Source organism: Bombus bifarius, unplaced genomic scaffold, assembly GCF_011952205.1.
Source record: "Bombus bifarius isolate JDL3187 unplaced genomic scaffold, Bbif_JDL3187 scf7180000007966, whole genome shotgun sequence".
In the NCBI taxonomy this organism is placed as follows: Eukaryota; Metazoa; Arthropoda; class Insecta; order Hymenoptera; family Apidae; genus Bombus; species Bombus bifarius.
In genome coordinates this window covers 7332575-7351968 of record NW_022884352.1, presented here as the reverse complement: position 1 = coordinate 7351968, position 19394 = coordinate 7332575, and the positions used below count along the sequence as shown (strand labels likewise).

At 39.4% G+C, this 19394-nt stretch overlaps 1 long non-coding RNA gene across 1 annotated transcript; it reads right to left on the bottom strand.

Moving 5' to 3' along the window:
- Positions 1-12000: 12000 nt before the first annotated feature.
- On the bottom strand, positions 12001-16259 carry LOC117216702. The gene is made up of 2 exons (XR_004489406.1): positions 16079-16259; positions 12001-14599 (listed from the first exon to the last, which is right to left on the bottom strand). It is a non-coding gene; the product is annotated as an uncharacterized LOC117216702 (long non-coding RNA).
- Between the last annotated feature and the right edge of the window lie 3135 nt (positions 16260-19394).

The window sequence follows — 19394 nt, the reverse complement described above, 5'->3', positions numbered from 1 at the left end:
AAAAAAAAAGAAAATAACTTTCCCAGAAAAGATAGACATCGTACGATTTTTCAACGCACGCTGTAAATTATGAGTCGATTTCGTAATTTCTGCAATATTATGCAGTCCTGTAAGACGAATCGTCTTATACATTTCCATGATATTAGGAGGATGAAAGTGGCGCTAAAGGAACCGAAGAAAAGCAGTAAATTATAGATCGTCTCCTCGTGTTTCTGTCTAACGATGCATTTCTAAAGCGAGATTATTTCCTGTGAAATTAATCGAAAGAAACGAACAAAATGTTCGCCAAAGGCTGTGATCGTGTAAATAGCGAGGTAAACCACGAGGATCGTCGAAATAGTGGCCAGAATATATACGAGCTAATACGTACAGCGTAATCATTCTTTATCACGGCAGCTCGAATCGTTTGTGTTCCCACTGTAATATTTCTAGGTGGTTAGCGACAAAGGACACGGATAATCTTCTTTCGTGCAATATTCGGAAAAATACGTTGCCGGTTAATGCGTTTCTGGATATGTATCGTGGCAATAAACGTTGCAGAAGCTCGTTTCTTCATTCGCTACTTATCTTTTGCACCTGTTTATCTACGGCCATATTTCTGTTCCTTATGAGAATCCTCGTTTTCCCCTGTGCTGTTTAACTTTGTTATCGACAACCTCGATTTACCTAGCGCTAATTGAAAATAGTTCACCTCGTTGTCTCTGTTTGAACGAAATTCCAGATTTAGGTTTCGAGTTAGGAAAAAAATCGGTCCCCCTTGCACGATAATTTACCAATTAAGAGTAGCAGCGAATCGACGAGCGATAAATTCCGGGATATCGCGTTCACTGCCACGCGAATTTTCTATATTTTGACCTGATAGCTGCAACAGATTGAAACATACTACGCGTGATATTTAATCTTCGCCGAAACATCACGTTGTATTTGCGCACGATTTTCTGACAATGTCGTCTAAATGATTCATATCGTTGGAAGTTTTTAATCCATGAAATTTGTCTTACTTTAGTTATTCTGAATGATTTACAAGTTTATGGTCATCACGGCTCGCCGATAACCACCGTGATAGTCGACACGTTATAGACTTGTTTCTTTCGCACGAAGTTTTTACAATTTCACAACTAATATATCGAATAATTGTAATTTGTAAACTTTCCTTCCGCAACTTTGTTCTTTTTCTTTCTTTTTTCGCGGCTAGATTTATTACCGTTATACAGAGGAATTTCTTGGTATTTGTAATTTGCGATTCGCAACTCGTATAACTTTTACGGTGATGCTAGTGCATGGAAAATTTACGTCTAATATTATCCTAAAATTCTTTAGAAGAGATTTATTCTAGATTGGATTGCGAGTTGGGAGATTTATCACAAAAATCAATATATATATGTGAGTGTGTGTGTGTGTGTGTGTGTGTATAATACATATATATACCGACGAGCATGCGAATAAGTAGGTTTTGTTGCCGTCAAATTATTCGTTCGACCTTCGTCCAGAGCATCTTCACTGAAATAATTACATACAGATTAAGCAACGAGGTTTCAATTACATCTCGTATCTCGTTGTTTTGTACATAAATTCGTAGCAAGGAACGACGTAGAAAGAGAAGAAGCAAAGGTCTGGAGGGTGACTAACCGCTCACGTTTAGAAACAGAACGTTTAGAAAAGTGACTCGTTGACTATCATTTACGATAGATAAATTAGTATTCGTATCGCTGTTAGTAGAATACTTGTATCTAGCATAAATTTACATTTAAATATCTTCGTTTTAGAGATTTAAATTTAGTTACAAGTTGCTGCGTTACATTCGTCGTCGTTTCGATCCCTCTGTCATAGACAAATATTTTACTTCCATGCTTCGCTAATATTTCATTTAAAAAATTCACATCCCAAAGCGTGTAAAAGTCATTTGTTCACGGAACTTTCATCTGCGCTTCTTCTTTCGAACGAGTATGGCAAACAGCAGTCTTTTACCGCTGTTTTTATTCGAAAGACGTAGCGAATCGTTTAGTGATCGATGGCAATCGTTTTGTATCCGTAAAAAGCGCTCGCGAAGCGGTCGAGACTGCCGATTTTTCACCTTTGTTCATTTATTCCGTCGATTTTTTTCCACCGGCTACTGGGAAAAATCGATCGATTTCGCGTTATCGTGCAAGTTTCAGCCGCGTTTCCATTTTAATTCGCCGCTGTTGCACGGCCTATTTTTCACAGCGACGATTGCTCCATTAATCCCGCCGACCAGTTTCGTTTCTGCGTATTTCATCGATCTCCCGGAACCTCGATCCTTTTAAGTTCGTTTGGTCCAGTCGTGAATATGCCTATCGGATGAAAATGGCGCAATTAGTGGAGGCAGTAAACAGAGTAAATTGCGTTGTGAACGCTCCGCAAAGGTGCTCGTAGCTGGTCGAAAGTCGAGCGGATCTTTCGCCGAACAGAAAATTTCGTCGAGCTTAACCGGTTAACCGCGGAATTTAGTTTTGGAAATCTGTCATGGGGTTAGGTCATGGAGCGCGTAGCTAAGTACGAGCGAGTATACGACGAAGCAAAGTTTTTCTTTCACGCGTATACTCGTCAAACGCAGTTAACTGGTTCGTGCGAATACAATTTTAAAACAGTATGAACGAGACGAACACGAGTTAGTCGGAATTTCAATTTAGGGAATTTAAAGTGAGAGTGATAATTAACAATTTCAAAATAGCGGTGCAAACCGATGATTTCTCATTTTCGGTTTAAGTATGTTGCTTCGAGACGTTTTCGGGATTTTCTAAATATTTTTAGGAAATGTTCAGTTTCAAATATTAAATTACAATTTAAAAATATCACGGTAAAGTTAAAAGAAGCCGAGAATTACAAATTTTGCGCGAGAGTGGTAATTAAAAAATTTGCAAAATAGCCGTGTGAGGTCAATTATTTCGCAGCGATTTCTCATTTTTGATTGAAATATCTTGCTTCGAGATCTCCTTGGGTCTTGAATTAAATTTCAAATATTAAATTACAATATTAAATTTTGCAAATTTATAATATCAAAATTACAAAGTTAGATTTTAAGTATTAAATTAAAATATCCGGCTGAAGTAAAAAGAAGCAGAGAAATTTAACGCGAGAGTAGCTAATTCGAAAAATTGCAAAATAGCAGCGCGAGATCAATTATTTCGAACAGAATATTGTCCTTTTCGATTTAAATCTTTCTCCTTTGTGTTTGCAATATATCAATACGCAGCGTCGGTAAGACAAGTGGATTTTAATCACAAATTTAAGGATGACAACTTAACGACGACAGTCGCAATCCAAAGTTCGAAAGTACCGCTGCGAAATATATTTTAATCGGCGATTCCGATGAGAATACGCGTACGCCCAAAACTTGCTCATCCTCATAGGGACTGTTGAAATTTTTCAGATGGAAAAGAAGGGAAAAAAGACTAATTGCCGAGTGGAGATGATTCCCTACTAACAGAGTGTGGAGATTAACCGAGTGTTGAAGTGAGAGCCGCATTAACGTGTTATTAACGTCATGAAATAACGCCACGAAAGTAATCATGGAGAAGGTCTACCGGTCGACTTGGAGCAATCCAAGAGCCACCAAGGGTAAGTCGATTTTAACTTTTACGAGTTGTTTCGCCATTTTATTTCTCGATTAACCGCATGCGCTTGTTCCGTAACCTTTTTGCCACGGAAAAATAAAGTTTCATCGGTGGAAAAACGAAACGATTAAAGAGAATGCTGTCCGGCGTGGATACCTTCGACGCGCATAATTTAAGGTCGTTTCACAAGATTCAGATAATTACGAGGTTTTAATTAACTCAGCCACGGTTATTAGCACTGGCTGTACTTTTCTTTTTCTTGTCATTAAACAGTTTTCTTTTTCTAATTCGAGGAAAATATGTAGAAATACTTATCGATGATTTGAGGATGTTTATATATTTGTGAGAAATTTGGCAGTGAGAAAGTATAATAAAAATGCAAGAATACATGTTACAAAGTATTAGTTACGATATTTAACAGATGAAACAGGTTTCTGTTTATCGTAGAATTTGTTAAACTTCCTTCGTAGGGACGTGAATCTGTTAAAAATATTTATTTAGTGTTGCTATCGTTTAAAAACGCGAAACATCTTTTTCGCATTGCCTGATCTCTCGTTCTAATTCTACGTTAAAATCAACAGATTTTTTCTTGTAATTCCTATTTGAATCAAAATCGTAGGATCGCAGATAGGATGCAAATTCGATATTCGACCAAATATACAAAACTTGAATCAGATATTAGAATCGAGAATTGAATCTGTCGTGGATTGAAATTTCACATTTCAAATCGGATGGGATGGCGCGTGTCGAGTTAAAATCGTGACCACTTTCGGGTCAAACAGAGAATTAAACATTACCTGGCTGAAAATAAAATTAATCGTAAAATTATCGAACCTGGCCTACCAAATTTAATCCAACTAATTTAAACGCGACCAAATGGAAACTTCATTCACTTGAATCAGCCGTTTAATCGAATCGCGCGATACTTAGCGTCGCAACACGGCTTATGAAACGTTCAATTTTTTCTTTCCATCTCGCTAATTGTATCGTCGATTTTTCGGCTCAAGAACAAGTTCTGCCTTTAATTCACATTCTCATCATTCATTCTTTAATTCACACAAATGCCATTAATTTAATTCGCATTTCCTACAAGATGTCGAAAACTTTTGTGAAAAATGTTGGAAGACCATCGCGAGCCTGTTTACGCTTTCAGTTTCGGTGGAATATTGCAAGGGTCGTTTTTTGTTCGAGAAAGAGACCATAAAGCAAATGGTTGCGGACAGACGAACCACTTTCTTCGATTTCTGTCGTAGATCGGCAACATTCGTAGATATAATTCCATCTGGAAACCGCAATAACGGGAAACGATAGACTTTCTCGGCTCGTCTCTGATCGAAAGTTGCAACGACTTAAGAATGAAACCTTTCGTTCATCGTAGACTCGATTAATTTCTACGTTTTAAACCGACGGTTTCCAATTAGTCCAGAGAAACGAATCCTCTAGCCGTTTCGATAAAATAAACCACAATTACGACAAAGTCGTTTGAAGAGAAACTATGTGCTTTGTTATTACCATTGCGTCAGAGTTTATTAGTAGGCTGCGGGTCTTTATGCGAATTCAGATTTTTCCGAATACAAACGAAGGAACAGAGAATTAATCGAAGAGATACCGGGATATAATACGATCGAAAAGGCAGAAAATCGCGTTTCACCGATCAAGTGTTGATATAAAAATAGAAAAGCAATTGTTCTTCGTATTACGTGCATTCTGTCGCGCAATTCTGCAGTTTTCCGCAGATATGTTGGATATTTCGGTATGTTACGCGTATTCCCATACGTTCCTGGACATTTAAATTTCTCATATATTTCTATTAGTCTATTTATAAATTACGTTGCGTAATTGGAACCAAATTCCTGAAAGTTCACCAGCAGTTTAATGTTCGTAGCTTCGAACGATTACGAGTGATCAGCCGGACGATGATTCACGATGTTTTTATAGCTAATTTTTCGGCTTCCGATATATTTTCGAGGCTGAAAAAAAAAAAGGAGATACAAGCTCGTAGTCGAACGACAAAAAGAGAGTGAAGTCACTTAAAACGGAACAGTGATTAATAAATGTTTCACGGACTGATCGAATCTATGACAGCATCGTATCTCTTCCATAACTGTACATTGGTACATACACAAATGTAGCTGTAAATTCATTAATCAACCGGCTACAGTTTGTTAGTTTATCAGCATTTGCCATTTAACAAGTTCTGGTTGGGTGTCGTTCCGACAACTCCACACGCGTGTGCGACCTGATTCATCAATCAGCCGGACATTTTCCATCAATTTGCTAGAGGATGTTCTCGAGGAATCTCCATTGAACGTAGAAATCTGCATTGAACGTAGAAATCAACAAATTTGTTGTAAAGCACCGACAACGATGTAGCAGATACACAAAGTATTTTCACGTTGCTTTTATCTTTGAGATCTACGATAGACTCTGTCCTATTCGATTCTGTTTTAACCGGTGCGTGGTTTATCAGCCATATCTTCGTTTTAGAAGCAGAAAATCAATTAGTTAGAAAGCAATCGGTACACTTTTTTTCTTTTGTTCGTTCTTTGTTCAACGATATTGATTACAAGAATTTTTTTCAATTTAACGAAAGTATCGAGCCACGTCGAAAAATATAATACGGTCTTCTCTTGTCACTCGTGTTTGGAAATATATCAGTTTTCTTTCATTTTCCAAATGGTCTACCAAATCTTCTTTTTGCCAAGAAAGTTGTGGATGCTAGTGATCTTCTATAGAAAACGAACTGGTATCAATTTAGGTATATAGTTATATATATACGATTTTATTAAAAATCCAAGGATCTATTTACGAGAAAATTAATTATACTGAATTATATTTTTTCTTTTGTTCAGCTTGAAACATTCCTCACCAAACGTTATTTCGTTACTCGAGTTGAGTAATGTAAATTATGCCAATTATGTGTCTTACGCACATACATTACCGCTCATGATTATTCAAACGGTTTTAAAAGTCGGCAGGCGTCGTTTGAATAATTTACATTCCAGGATGAATCTAGTTGCAATCCTTGATACAACAAAAATAACGTTCGTTGCTTCAATAAAGAATCGCGTGCGTGGACAATACCGGGTGACTTTCAAATATTTACGAGAGTCGCCGTATATATTTCTCATTTTGTTTACAGCTAAATCAACGAACCAAGTAATATTTGGTATACAGTTTTGCAACGTATCGATCGATTATTTATCTGTCCCAGAGTCTGTCCACATAGCACTGTATCTACTTTCCTATCCTCTCAACCAGAAGTCCGATCACATACCACTGAATCTACTTCCCCATTATTTGACATATGCTTTTATTTGTTTATTAACCGTCTATTCATTCGTCTAACTGGAATTCTGCTTACATACAACTACAGGATTTACTTTCCCATTATTTCAACCAGAAGTCTGACCACATACTACCTGATCTACTAGGCATTATTTCAACCAGACGTCTGATTACGTACCGCTGAATCTACTTTCTATTATTTCACCTTTTACGCGAGAGCTTCGACAGAAAACGATCATTGAGAATTTACTTTTGCTCGCAGCGTATAAATAATATTCATTCGTCTATTCATCGTCCATCCATTCGTCTAACTGGAGGTCTGATCGCGTACCACCGAATCCACTTGCCTACTCTTACCTCGTGTTCGACGCTTAAAAGTTTGACGGAAAAGGAGCGACGGGTGAGAATCGAGCGAAAATATACTTAATTCGAAAATCTGCTTAAAGTCTTCTTTTTAAAGCGACTAGAACGTCCATACACGTGATTGGTTGGAACGTAGTATCGACTGCGAACTCAATGACGCAAACAAGCATCGGTTTTCGTTTGGTTGGCAGTTTCGCCAGCGAAGGCTTATAGCTTTTCCATCATTCGGATATTTTTTCCACGTTGCTGTCTAACTTGTCGATGCTTCTTCGGCCGTTCTCTCACGTCGTGGCCGCGTGTTTGCACGTTTCTACGGTTTTCACCTCGACCAAACGTTGCTCGTTTCCTTCGTCGCTTTTTTTTTTCTTTTTCTTTCCCTCCATCGGCTAACGAGCGAGCGCGCTTCCTCCGTCGAAATTGAATACCACCACGGCGAAGAGTTATCTATCGGTTTATTCGTTTGTTGGAAAGGAAAGACAATAGCCAGAGCTGTTTCCGAGACGAACAGTCGACCACGGTGAAACGATGCTACGGTAAAGTGGATAGAGTGCTTTAGTTTGACGATAAACCACGACTAAAGTAATTTATGCAGATTCGTTCGGTTATGAGTGTTTGCAATTTACATGCGATGCATGGCTCGCTAATCACCTTACCATGATTATCGTGGATAAAACTCCCATTAGAAGCGTCGAAAGCTTTGCTAAAATTATTAAATCTTTATTCCCCTATGACACAGAACGTGTTAGTTTTTATCTCTTCCCATTTATCTTTTTGTGTTATCGATAGGTTTAACGAGTTTCCAGAAGGGATATTAACACGTTGACTGTCAGCTTTTGTAAAATAATTAAGAAAGATAAACTTCGTGAACGTAAACGATTTTCAACGGTGTCGATGATTTAGATGGAAAAAGGTGCGCAAATACAAGGCAATATTTTGTGAAACTTTAACGCCATGATGTATATCGCATTTCAATCTGTCGCACCTTCCACGCGAATATATATAAAATATTGCGTGGTAATCATCGTGTTAAAGATTGGTGGTAATCTACATTATAAATTAAAACGTCCAGCAAAGTAATGATGATACGCTATTTTTTACGTTTACCGTACAATTAATGTCGCTGTATGATAAATGAACTGAAATTAAAGTAAATAACTGTTTTCTTCAAAATGGATCATTAATCGTGATCCTGTATTTTTTTTCATTTTACATACAATATCCTTGCGATTTGTCTGAGCCGACATTTGGCTGATTAACATAACAGTTAGAATTGATAGCACGTGAATAGTGGCGTCAATGAAGATGCCACCTGCGGATTACGTGTGTCTGAGTTTCCATATAATAATAAGAACGATAGTTGTATATTAAAAACGATAGCATAGAAATGTATATAAAGACGACAGTTCTTACAGTTCGGAATGAAATTTAATTTCGTTAAAAAAAAAGCGGATTTGATATTAATTTAGCTTCTGAGAGACACAAATATCTCTGTGCTAGTCTCATCGTGCAGATATCGTTCTGTACTTTTGCAATGAAATTGACCGGTTGCGACCTCTTCGAAAAGTGTGCGCGTAAAATGTGTCGCCAGAAGTAAGCGACGACGAGTACACTCGTCGCAACACAAAATATTGTCATTTCTTCCTGACGAGTTTACTCGTCAAAAACAGGTAACTGGTTAAAGGGTTCGTCAAACACCGTAGTTGACACCGAACTTGGCTTCTGAGAGCCACGAGTATCGCCAACGATAGAACCGCGAACCTTCGTAATGAAAAATAAAAGGCAGGACGAAAAGTGAATGGAAAAGATGTTGTAGATTGGTCACAGAGATCTGGGAATTATTCTATGAAAATTTAATGACACCGCAGAAGTGTCGTCTGTGGCAGGCTTTCGCGCGGCTTCTCTTTATTTTGATCGTGATCAAGAGCGGCGAAGGTAACCCGGCTCGTTCGCGGCTGGCATTTTAAACAGCGATCGGCACGAGGCTATATACTCGTCTTGCATAATCCACGATGCACGTGCCTCTGCATAAGAACGCATAATTTTCAGGCCTGCACACAGAATGCATCCAACCTTCGAGCTTTGTCAGTCGACGACGCCTCAATGGCATCCCTTGTTTCGATCAACGTAGCACGCGTTTATGACAGCTGCGCATAGTCATTTTCATGTGGCACACATTTCGTTTCTTCCATTCCTTTTCTTTTTCTTCCTGTCTGTTGTTCTATATCGTTTGGCAATAGGACGAAAATGGTGAGAAATGATTCATTCCGTAGGATCGTTGAGTTACAAACTGTTTAGTTGAGTTTATTAAACCGATATTTTGTTTCTTCCTTTCTTTTATCGTTGTACTAATTTTTTAACAGGACATACAAACGATGGAAGACGATTCGTTGCGTTGGAACGTTGAGTTACAAACAGGTTTTTGCGAAAATGATAGGAAGAAATAATACGTGGAAATAACTCTGACTTCTTCCATTGAAACTGAATTTTATCAAACTCGTATTTCCTTTCCTTCTTCCCCCTTTTTCTTTTCATCGTTGTGTAATTTTTTAATGGCATATGCAAATGGTGAAAAATGTGTAGGAATGTTGAATTACAGGTTTTTATGGGAGTAACAGAATTAGTTATATATCCGTAACTCTGACTTCCATCCAGTAAGACTCAATTTTCTCCAACTCACATTTCGTATTATCCTCTTTTCTCGTGTCTACTTTTTCAAAATTCAGCGGAACAATAGAACTGACGATTGATCGATGTTTGTTAAATATTTAAAAAACTTGTGGTAAAAATATATCATTTGCAAACCAAAACAGATCCTAAAAGCAGATTCTCGTTATTAAATAATCGATTGAAGAGACATTGAATTTTAAAATTGCTTTACTAATGCAGGATATAAATGCTTTTCTTCGTAATCTTGATCTGCAAATCAAGAATATAATTATCAAAAATATAATTTACATCTCGCTATTTCAAGATGAAAAGTTGTTCGATTGGCATAGCATAAATTCTTGGTTAGAGTTCATTTTATGGAATGTTATACTTCGGTATTTTACATAAATTATGTTACAAGGTTTCGAGATTGTGAATACAGATCGACACGAACTATTTAAAAGTCACGCATGAAAGGAGACAGGTATTTTGTTTATTCTATGATATAATTGAATTGATAATAAGTAGTTCATAACATCTGATACATTCCATATGAGTTTCATATGAACTTCAATATGTCAATTCATAATATTGCAATATTAAAAAAAAAGATAATTATGTTATATTCTATTTCATATAACTTCAACATTTAATGGTATTTTTCTCATAGTTGAATTTCTAAACATACTCGAACCTTCAGACATGACGTGAATACATCGCATATTGATTCTATCATAGCATACTATGTGCGTTCGATTTTATATCAAAGAATCATAGATTTTTGCCGTAAGGTAATTAAATACGCTAAAAAATTGTAATTTGTAAGAGAAATAAGAAACTACGTGGAATATTCTACATACAGCAGGAAGGAAACTCTCGAAACTTGTATCGTTTCTTATCAGTGGCGATAGAAATTATTCAAATTTCCCAGGTTGCGCCATGATAATCTTAACTGTGAGAAATAGCGAAGGCGTTATATTTATAACGAAGCTATAACGAATATTCGATACGCCATTGCGAATCAGCGAAGATAGAAATGAATAAAAGTGGAACGATAAAGAAATTGAAAGGCTATTTATAATAAGAATGTTATTCGCTGGGAGTAGACACAGAAATTAATAAAATTTCTCGGCTTGCGTCACAGTGCAGGCTACGACGATTCAAACGTATATCCTTTGTAACATTTTTCATTTAGCCTCTTCTCAATATTTCTATAGAAATCTGTGAAAGTATAGTTGGCGTGGAAGCTCGAAGCGCTGAAAATTTCATTTTTCGCGCGTCAAGCGAACGCGCGTCACGGCTTTCGAGCTGGTTAATTAGTCGTTGCCGGTATTTAGCAGCGGACTTCCGTGCCTCTTCGACATTACGTTTTCCCGTCTCGTCTTTGATCGAGTCACGCTTTATGACCGTCAGCTATCCGTAGAGTTCGACTTTTCTCAGAATTCAAGGATGCAGATCCGAGAGATTTGCGTATCCTCGGTCTATTTGTTACGCAGTCACGTACCGTGTAATGACTTCTCCTTCGACAGTATCTGCCCGTTACGAGAGACGTCCCGTGAAATTTTTTCCCATTGGTACTGGATCGTGAACAGGGGCAACTTTTTATTCGATTAACTACACTGTAACTGTCATGTTTCTTTTGGCCGCGTCAAATGGCATTACGATTAATTCGTAACGTCATTCGTCGTCGCTTTGTCTTCCTTTACGGGAAAATGAATGAACCTGTCCGGCATTTAAACACGCTTTTCCGTTACGTTTCAGCTCTAGCAAAGAATCAAAGTTCCAGCAGCTTGACCTTCCTTGTTCGTCTAAGGAGTTGTTTTCGTTATTTTTCGAAAAAGTTGTAAAATTTGGGAATTTTATATATATGATTAATAAATTAATTATATCGTATTGATATATTATATTATTTATTTATTATTGCTTAGTCCGTGTCTGTCGGCTTACATCTCTTATGTCTATTTCTCTTCTTATATGTCTACCTCTTTTCCACTCTATGACTAACTAATAATGACTAACTAATAGTCTAACTAATGACTAAAACCTATTGTAACTTTGGTCTTTAGCCTCCTTGCTGTGCATCCTTCCTGTCGTTTGCCCTTCTCTTCTCTATTACTGCTTCCAGTTCTGTTAAACCTTCTCCAGTCTCATTTAGCGTTTCTCCTATGTCCTTTGGTCCTGCCGTTATTTCACATTCTTCTATTACATGTCTCAGTTCTTCTTCTTTCCTTCTACATAGTTTGCATCTTTTTTCTCCCTCTTATTTCCAGTATTCCCTTGCTTTGGTCTCGTTTCCATATCTGAATCTTGCCAGTATTCTTCTCTTGGCCAGTATTGTCCTTTTACTTTGGTAATTTTTCTTTGGCTATATTTCTGTAGTGTATAATATATTATACACATTATATAAAATGTGTTGTCAAAATTTTCATTAGAAACCCAGATAAGAAGGTTTTGTATCTTTCTACGACTTCCATCGTCGTTTCTACCAATTTCAATTTTCACCAAATTTCCATCACGCGTCATTTTCGCCAACTGATCCCTCCAGTTTGCCCCAAAAGTAGCACAAGTCCAATTCTTAAAATGTTATTCCGTGTACGAATATCTTTGCGACCGACTGTAGTATTCAAAGAATCAAACTTCTTCGTGATTCTTGCCTTCTCGTCTTTCGCTAAAAATTCCTATCGCTGGTCTAACAGCAGTCGTCCAATTCTTCTTTCGGGAATCTCACGGCTGCGATGCGCATATTTGCAGCTCGGTCCACGGCGTTATTTCCCGCGGGCGCCGAAAGTCAGGCTGGTTCGTCGTTGCGACGTCGCCGACAGCTAGAAGAAACTCGTCGACGTCGTTGGCTCTCTCGGCTCCTCACAGCCTTCCGCTTCTGTTGTTTCACGGGCTCGCAAGGGGAATTCTATCAGCCGTGCCGGAAAAGCTGACTGGAGCCGAAAGATCCTCGGGAATTTAACCCAGATGCTGTTTTTCTTGCAAACTCCTCGGCATTTCAATGAAACCCGCTCCCGATGGGATTGTATCGCGCCTTTTTTCCGCTACCTCCGGGCTCTTCGGCCCTTCGTTCGCTACGCTCTTAAGGGATTAGCGAGCAGCTCGTGCCTGTTTCTTCATCCTCTTCGCACGCTTTTTTCCCGCTCCCCGTCCAGAGAATCAAGGATAAATGAAAATCATCTCCGTACTCTGCCCCTTGTTTCGCCCGTGAAAAATGTCGCTCTTCCATCATTCCTTCTTCTATCGTTCGTTCTTTGCTATCGCCAGTTGTGCAGTCGACTTTGATACGTCGAAGATGAATACTTTGGCCCCGATGGGCGTTTTTCTGAGAATCTCTCGCAGAATTGGCGAGATTCTAGATGGAAAAATGACACTTTGACAGACCCTTGTATTAACATCTTGACGACCGGTAGTTTCGTTGGAGCGATAGGAAGTTTGCGACAAAATCGAAACGCGTGGGAAAGCAATCCTGGTTAGTCGTTTGGTCGTAGGTATATTTACAACGAATGTGCGTGAGCTTGGAGCGTAAAGATCGCCTGTACGCATTGCGGTAGCGCTAAATCTTTCTTGCGTAGAAATATCTATAGAGGAATAAACACTTTGCTATTGTGAAGCTTGGCCAAAGGACCATGAAGAACGAGCTACGCTCGATCGCGGAAAGTCACCAGAAACAAGAACAACAGAGGCTCTTTTCAATCCTCCTTTAATGGTTACCGAAAGGAGAAGAAAAAGCAAAATAATAACTTGATCTCTGCCATATATAATACATGCACAGTCGGAAAGGAAAATACGATAACCGAGGCGTAGTCAGGTTTTCCATTGCATCGAGACGCGGTTGGCTGAAGCTTCGTTTGTAAATTTCTTGTAGTCACCGGAGAATTCACCGCCGGTGCAGTATGCAACGCGTCGAATAATAAATTCTCTCCTTGAATCGTCGCTCTCGACGTTCTCACGTTTCTCGCGGCGCGGCGTCGCGTCGCTGCGGTTTATTAAGGAAAACCGAGTTATACACGCGCGCGTGCACCTTCACCGATACTCGCGTCCCGTGGACGTTGGTTTTAAAAGATCGCGCGGCACGCACGCCGACAGGTTGTTCCAGAAGGGAAACGAGACAGAACACACCGTCGTAGCCTGTAGCGATCCGAAAGCTGGTTCTTCGTCTTTCTCCAACTAGAACCGGCGAGCAAGTGAAAAGGTTCGGTTGCTCGAAAAATCGAAGACCAGTTCTGCTGGTTGTGTTACGCGTTTTAATTAAAGGGCGAAGTTAGAAGGCGGTGTAATTAACGTCTTACGTAAAGCGTAGCTCGTCTACCTGTGCAGTTGCTTGGCACAGGCTTACCGGGCGATTACGTTTGGTGGCGTGGGCGGTTGAGAAAGTGGTAATCTCGTTGCACCAACGAATAGAAGCTGATTTATTTCACTGTGTTCGTAATTTACGTCTGGTGATATTTAGAATGGCCGAGCGTTGATTCGGTGGATATAGGAATTGCGAATTCCGATATTTACTGTGGCTTCGTGATTCATAATGCTCTATGCGTTTTATGGTTTATGGCACTGTGCTTCGCAGTTCTGTGCTCTGTCCCGTTGTACGATGCTCCATGGCATTACGCTTCGAGGCACTAAGATTCATAGTATTACAGTTTGTACATCGCCGGCCACCGGTATAGCATCAGCGACGCCTACTCGTTGCAATTACCGCGAGCCAACTCGTTACGATTATCGCAAAGCTGTAACAAATTTTAGGAATTTTTCTTTCACTTAGCGATCTGCCTTGTTACGATACCAACGAATTATGAGATTTGTAACGAGATAACTCGAAGGGAACGCGACAAATTGTCCGGATTCTTAGGATCGGCATGCTCTTATTATTAGTATGCTATCGTTAGTCGTTATTTCGTAACAGTCTGTATAGCATAATTTCGCTGAAAGGATGAAAGATACGGAGACCTTGAAATGTTTCAATATACTAGTAGATGTTAATTTTAATTCCGTGATGTAGTACTTTGAAAACGCCCTTTCCATTTTTCCAGAAGACGATATAATCAATAGATGGTATCATTCTACCACGCGTAGACAGTGGAGAATTATTTTGCCAAAACTACGGGGTGATTATTCGTACGAATGATATTTCGCAAATAATTCGCGCGAAAATGAAGGGAAACGAATCTAATCGCGATGCAATTGATAAAAAAGAAAAAGAGGAAAAAATAAAACGAAAATAAAGATGGAAATACGAAGAGCGAGGATTGCATTTGCATGATGCATGTTTAATGTCTGGCTGAATGAATTCTTGGAAAATCCGTGTTCGGGGAATTGTAGTGCATTTTTCTCGGAATTTCAGCGTGAACGCTGCGGAACGCGGCTGTAAAATTCGCGTTACACGAGCGAATTTCGTCGGCGCGTTAGGCAATTTGCATGAGTTTTATCTTCTCGTCGACGACGCAAGCACATCGTTATCAAGTTATCGTAGATCTACAAGAAACCCGTAAACACGAACGCTACTCTCGAAAAACCTCGTGAAAACCTCGACAAGTAAATTTTCATTATTCGTCTAATGCTCCGACCAATTATGAACCTTGTGGAACAAAAGCTGTATCGGTGTGCGATACAGGGCATACAAAGTTTATGGAAAATTTACCACGATGCAAGGAACGAATTGGAATGAAATAGAAAGAAATAGAAAGGAACAGAGGGGATAGTAAGGGAATCGAGGAGGAATGGTACAACCGAAGAAAGAAATGGGAAAGTTGGGAAGGGAAAAGAACGAATGAAAGAAAGAAAGAGAAAGAGGAAGAGGGGAAGAATAAAAAGGAAAAGACCACGGAGAAGAGGGAAAAAAGAAGGTGGAAAGGAACGAGAAAAGTTAAAGTCAAGTAAGGAAAGGCATTAGTACCTACTTTTGCTGTTACAGATTTCAGTATTTCAGGACTAAAAGTGGGAATGATTTAAACAGCCGCCGTACCTTCGTCTTGCCTTTTAGCAGATTTCTAGCTGTTAAAACGTTCTAACTGCTACTGCAGATATTAACTAAAAATATCTCCGCCTGTTTCACCAACCTGCCCGCGTAAATACCGGCAAAAGCTAAAATAATCGAAGCGAGCGTAAAACTGCATATTCAACGTCGCGTCCAACATATCGAGCAAATGTGTACGAACGAATCGAAAGATCCAAAAACGCTCTCCTCGATTATCTGCAGCGTTAATTACTTCTTTCTCGTAGCAGTTCGATAATCCTCGGATTTAATGGATTAATTGTCACCAGGCAGCATCGATCCTCGTCCTCTTCGTATAACTCGCACGACCAGATTTATTCGACGGTAGATTCATCTTTTCGGGCAACGACGTCTTCCGGCGTTTTTCCGGTTGCAGAACGAAGATTCACGGGAATTTTACGGCGGATGCAGTTACAGAGGGCGTCGATTTTTCCACGGGGGCCCACGTTTAAACGACACTCTTTTCCAGCTTGTCGCCCGCGCAATTAGACTTCTACGGCCGATGGAATTAAGTGGAGAAAATTTGTATCTGTTGCCGGCGAACGCAAAACGAGTCCCTATCTTGCTGGAACAGGGCGAACATAGCCAGCCGGCCTGCAATTTAGGACTCGCGACACCCTTTAATGTCACTCGGACCACCCCTCGATTGCTCCAGGTTTCTCTCGTTTCCCTCTTCCGGTGACAGTGGTAACGCTGTATCGCGACACTATCTCGCCGTGTCTCTCTCAATATCCCGGAGAATTTTCGAAACGTTGCACGCTTCGATCGCGACTCTGAATTTTCATTCGATTGGACTCGGTTCCATCGCGATCCTCCAATTTCCACGGACGAATTTCACTCTCGCCTCGGCACAATGAAAGGAGCGTTTTAATATCTTAGGAGAAGACTTTAATACGCGGTATCGTTACTTGCTGTCTGGCTGTGTTAACGTAGAATATCGCACGCTTCGATGGCGACTTTGAACTTCGATGAGATTTAATTCTGCCGCGATTCTTCATGGCTGTATCTCGCTCTTGTTTCGGCAAACAAAAAGAAAAAGTATCTTAGTATCTGGAGGAAAAGCTCTTAACACAATTGGCCGTATTGTTACGCTATTTCGCTATGTTAGTTGTAAAATATCGCACGCTTCGGTGGCGACTTTGAACTTCGATGGATTTAATTCTGTGCTGCGATGCATCAGTTTTCATGGCTGAATCTCGCTGCTTTCTGTTTCGGCGAGCAAAAGGTTTGTTAATATCTTGAGGAAAAACTTGAATACAATACGCGGCCTTGTTACGCTATTTCGCTATGTCAATTATAAAATATTGCACGCTTCGATGGCAACTTCGATTTTACATGGATTTCAAATTATCGGAGAATTTTATTCTACGAAACCATATCTTTTGGTATTCTACAGAAATAGCCGCAGACTGGATATGGTTAAATATTGGTATACGTTTCTCTTGGGACAGTGTGTTGTCGAATCTTGTATTCAGGGACGGAGATAGCTGAATCTGCTATCCTTGAAAACAGTTGACAGCGACGGAAATACAGTCATTTGTAGTCATTGCTTAATCTACTGCTAGCATAACTTGTCTTTCAATCTCCAACAGATTAGATATTTTTGTTTAATTGTCTAGTAGTATGAATGGCATAGACATGGACCTATCGCTTTATCCTACTTTGTCTTTCATATTATGATTGTAATGTACACATTTCACATACGAAGCCAAACATCGTTATACGCGAGTTTCCAATTCCTTTTATCCATTTTCTATATCCAACGATAATTTATCAACCTTTTTAACTGCATTCCGTGAAGAAATTTATTGTATAACAGTCTCTTGTACCTTGTCTGGCGCAATTACGACTGATTCCACCGCAATTGTCAGTAATTACCACTTAAATGTTTTCTTTCTACAGGAAATAAAAATTCCTTGCATAATTCTTGAGAGTTTCTTACGATATTCTCGTTTCACGTAAAATTTCGTCGAGTTTTTCTCATTAGTCTTGCGCTTTTCCTTTTCCTTCCAACCAGGTATCTACCTATTTATTTATATATTTAATTATTTATTTGCTTAGTTTTTCACAAGCCAACCGTTTTAATCCTCCGTTAGTTACGCGTAACGAGTTTCAGCAGAAAAAGTTGCTGGAATCAGAGCACGCTGATCTTGCTAAACTAATTCACGGCGACACGAGACGGCGAGATTTCACTGGATTCTCTTGGTTCTCGGGCAATCACAGCTGAACGCAGCCAAGCCTCTGTTTAATAAGTGGCTGCAGAGTAATTGTATCATTGCTTCCTGTCATTAATTCGATTGTGCAAGGGCATGCTTCGCAGTGAGTTTCCGCCGAGCTCGAATCAAGTGTAGCTTGTGCCACTATCTTTTGCATACAGCGCGCTCTTTATCACGAAATTTACCCACCGACGCATCGTGTTCTCGCGAAATTTCTGCGAATCAAAATATCCAAATGTTTCTGTCGCGTATCGTATCGCTTTCATCAATACGTGTTATATATTTCTTTTTTTTTAACTGATTATTTATAATCGCGTCAACCTGTATAATGTATCAGTGGGACCATTTATCGTCGGTTGAAATTATCGATTATGTTTTATAATTCATGGGAAAGGTTGATTTGCATTCGCGACTTACTGAATTAATGCTACGTCAGCTGTTTGGCGAAAGGTCTCCGATGCATTGCCATAGCGTACACCGTCATGGAAACAGCATGATTTATGAAAAAGAAAGGAAACCTAGCGTAAACGAAATATCGAGCAGATGGAAAAATGTAGCAAGTGACTGAACTAGCGAGCAAAGTTGAACGTCACTGCGTAAAACGTATTTATGGCAGCCTTAAAGCGAGCCTGCGAATCTTTCGCGTTCCACGTATTTTTTAGCGAACAACAGCTTTCGCAGAAAAATCTGAAGAAATTCGTGTAACGTTGTCAGACATTCTACATTCAGATTGTAATAAAATTCTGTGTTTCAATCGCGATAAAATTCTGTTGAAATTCTTTACGTAAAAATGTTTCAAACATTCGTGTAACGCGTTCGAACGTTCTCGATTAAAACTGTATTATAAAATTTGCAAGAAAATCGGATAAATTAGGATCGTTATGAAATTTCTGCCAAGTAATTCGATTAGGTTGGGACACTAGGACACGCGTCCCCAGGTACGAAGCGGTACAAAGCGCAGCGTTATTTTCGAACGCGAAAGAAACAGGTTGACGCGGCGAGGGTTCGAAATTTCGTTGCAACTATGCCACGCCACAACTCCTTCGAAACTCTAGAAAAATCGTTATTATCGAGCGGAAGGCGTAGTCCCCCGGTAGGTCGGCCTTGAATTATGCCAAATCGATACGGTTAAAAAGCAATATCGTCTAATGGAGAACTTTGGGTTAGGTCGTGAAGGACGAACTGTTGTAATCGCTCCTGTTCTAAAAATAACGATGTATCTGCGTTATCGTCAATTATCTGTAGGAAGCACCACTGTAGGTGCACTTTACAAACGACGTCCACATCATCGTGATTCCACCAGCAATACTCGAT